Raw genomic sequence first — 3,383 nt, 5'->3', positions numbered from 1 at the left:
GAGGCAGGTGGATCATCTGAAGTCAGGAGTTCAAGACCAGCCTGACCAACATGATGAAACCCTGTCAAAAAAAAAAAAAAAGAAAAAGAAAAACCTTACTTATAGGATGCATAACCTCTATATGCAGGATGTTCTATTTCAAACTTTCAAAGCCAAATTAAATTCCTAGTCACTTTAAATTGTAAACAAATTTAGAATCAAGATGCCCCTCAAAAATTTTTTTTTTTTTTTTTTTTTTTTTTTTCTCTTTTTTTTTTTTTTTTTCTTTTTTTTTTTTTTTTTTTTTTTTTTTTTTTTGAGATGGAGTCTCACTTTGTTGCCCAGGAAGGAGTGCAGTGGCACAATCTCTGCTAACTACAACCTCCACCTCCCAGGTTCAAGTGATTCTCCTGCCTCAGCCTCCCAAGTAGCTAGGACTATTCTACCTGTTGGGCTCATTTTATATTTTTAGTAGAAATGGGATTTTACCATGTTGGCCAGGCTGGTCTGGAAATCCTGACCTCTAGTGATATACCTGCCTGGGCCGCCCAAAGTGCTGGGATTACAGGTGTGAGCCACTGTGACTGGTCATCCCTTAAAATTTTAAATGCCCACCCACAAAACTGATTTTCAAACTATTGCTCAGGTTTTTAAAATTATGCACCAGGCCAGATGTGGTGGCTCATGCCTGTAGTCCCAACACTTTGGGAGGCAGAGGCAGGTGGATTGCTTGAAGCCAGGATTCGAGACCAGCCTGGCTAACATGGTGATACCCCATCTCTACTAAAAATACAAATTAGCTGGGCATGGTGGCATACGCCTGTAATCGCAGCTACTCAGGAGGCTGAGGCAGGACAAACGCTTGAACCTGGGAGGCAGAGCTTGCAATGAGCTGAGATCAGGCCACTGCATTCCAGCCTGGGCGACAGTGAGACTTTGTCTCAAAAATAAATAAAAATTATGCACTTAACAAAGTTTAAAGTAATAGACTGCTCCCTTCATCCACCAAAGCCCTGGGGGCATTAAAGAGTCTACCCAGTTAAGGGGAGCCTCCTATAGGGGTATAGGCGTAGCCTCTTCCCCAGTTCCCGACACCACCCCTCTATTTCCTAGCTGACCAGCTTCACTCATCTATAACACCATCATCTTGCTCGCCAAGGCCCTTGAGTTAGTGGCCATGTTTAAACATGTCCCTGAATTAAACCAGGCCTATTCTTTCACTTTGGGAAAGTGAAAGAGTACTAAGCCAGCTTTTAGAAATTACACACATATTTGCCAAATATGCTGAGGTACTCCTCTCATATGGCATGAGAAAAAACTGCAAGAACCTGGTGGCACTATAGGAAGAGTTTCAGTAAAAATAGTAGAAAAGAGTAAAAGTAGAACCACCATATGACCCAGCAATTCCACTACTGGGTACATAGCCACAAAAAAGAAATCAATGTAAAAAAGTTATCTGCAGTCCCATGTTTACTGTAGCACTGTTAACAGCTGACATACACAACCAACCTAAGTGCCCATCAGTAGATGAACGGCTAAAGAAAAATATATACATACACAGTGTAAAGACAGGGTTTCGCCATGTTTGCCAGGCTTTTCTTAAACTCCTGACCTCAGGTGATCCACCCGCCTCAGCCTCCCAAAGTGCTTGGATTACAGGTGTGAGCCACCATATATGGCCAGAAGTTACTTTCACTTTACAGATAAGAAAACTAGTTTAGAGGTATTCACTCAGCTTCCATTCTAAGACAACTACTGAGTTGGTGAAGACAAAATTCAAATAAGGTCTGACACCAGATCCTTTATTTACATGATGCCATGTGCTCTCAAAAATGAGCAAGGCTCCGCTGCTCAGACCAGAAGGGGTTTGGGGGCTGAGCTACAGCAGTATCAAGACTTTGGGAAAGTGAGAAGACCAGGCCAGCTTTTAGAAATTACACACATTAGCCAGGCACCATGGCTCACACCTGTAATCCCAGCACTTTAGGAGGCTGAGGCAGGTGGATCACCTGAGGTCAGAAGTTTGAGACCAGCCTGGTCAACATGGCAAAACCCCATCTCTACTAAAAAATACAAAAATTAGCCAGGCATGGTGGTGTGTGCCTGTAATCCCAGCTAGTAGGGGGGGCTGAGGCAGGAGTACTGCTTGAACCTGGGAGGCAGAGGTTGCAGTGAGCCAAGATGATGCCACTGTACTCCAACCTGGGCAACACTGAGACTGTCTCAAAAATAAAAATAAAAATAATAAATTACACATTAATTCCTGGGAGTTTTCTCCCCTGGGCTTGCATTTTAAAGGATTTAGAATTCTTCCAATTGTTCCCCATGACTGAATTCATCCAGGTATCTATCATCCATGGCTCTCAACCCATAAAAACCATTTGGTGCAAGATTAATGGGGAACTTCATGATGAATGGACAAAACTGCAATGGCCAAACCCACTGATGATACTTATGATCACCAAAAGTTTTTAAAACCTGACATTTTGTACCTCCTGATATGATGCAACAGGAAGCACACTGCATCTCCTGATATATTCTTGTCTAAAAGAAAAAGCGGTCGGGTGCAGTGGCTCACGCCTGTAATCCTAACACTCTGAGAAGCCAAAGCAGGCAGATCATTTGAGGTCCAGGATTCGAGACCAGCCTGGCCAACATGGGGAAACCCCATCTCTACTAAAAATACAAAAATTAGCTGGGCATACTGTTTGGCCCTGGGAGGTGGACATTGCAGTGAGCTGAGATTACACCAGCACGGCACTCCAGCCTTGGTGGCCAAGTGAGATTCCAATGCAAAAAAAAAAAAAAGAAAGAAAATTAGCCAGGAGGGGTGGCAAGATGCCTATAATCCCAGCTAGTTGGGAAACCGAAGCAGGAGAATCACTTGGGAGTCAAGAGGTTTCGATGAGCTGAGATAGTGCTACTGCACTCCAACCTGGGCAACAGGGTGAGACTCTTGTCTCAAAAAAAAAAAAAAGAAAAAGAAAAAGAAAAGAACCTATATATACATATATAGGTTCACATATATGTAAAATTAACCTGAATCTACCACTTTACAAAAACGATGGGGGCTAAAAATCATGTGAAACATATCACAATGATACAATCAGCCAAATACAGGTCATAAGATCAATCCCAGGTTTTCTCCAGTAAAGACAGGAAACTGTTAAGAGACTTGGACACTTAAGAGATATTACCAAAAGCATGTATAGAGAGCATTTGGATCCTGATACAAAAAAAAAAAAAGTTAGAAAAATTTTTTCATCAAGGGAAGACAATTAAACACAGACCAAGTTCTTTGTGCTACTCAAGAATTATTACGCCGGGCACGGGGGCTCAAGCCTGTAATCCCAGCACTTTGGGAGGGCGAGGAGGGTGGATCACGAGGTCAAGAGATCGAGACC

Source organism: Cebus imitator, unplaced genomic scaffold (assembly GCF_001604975.1).
Source record: "Cebus imitator isolate Cc_AM_T3 unplaced genomic scaffold, Cebus_imitator-1.0 Scaffold457, whole genome shotgun sequence".
In the NCBI taxonomy this organism is placed as follows: domain Eukaryota; kingdom Metazoa; phylum Chordata; class Mammalia; order Primates; family Cebidae; genus Cebus; species Cebus imitator.
Note: the sequence above shows the minus strand (reverse complement) of the source record.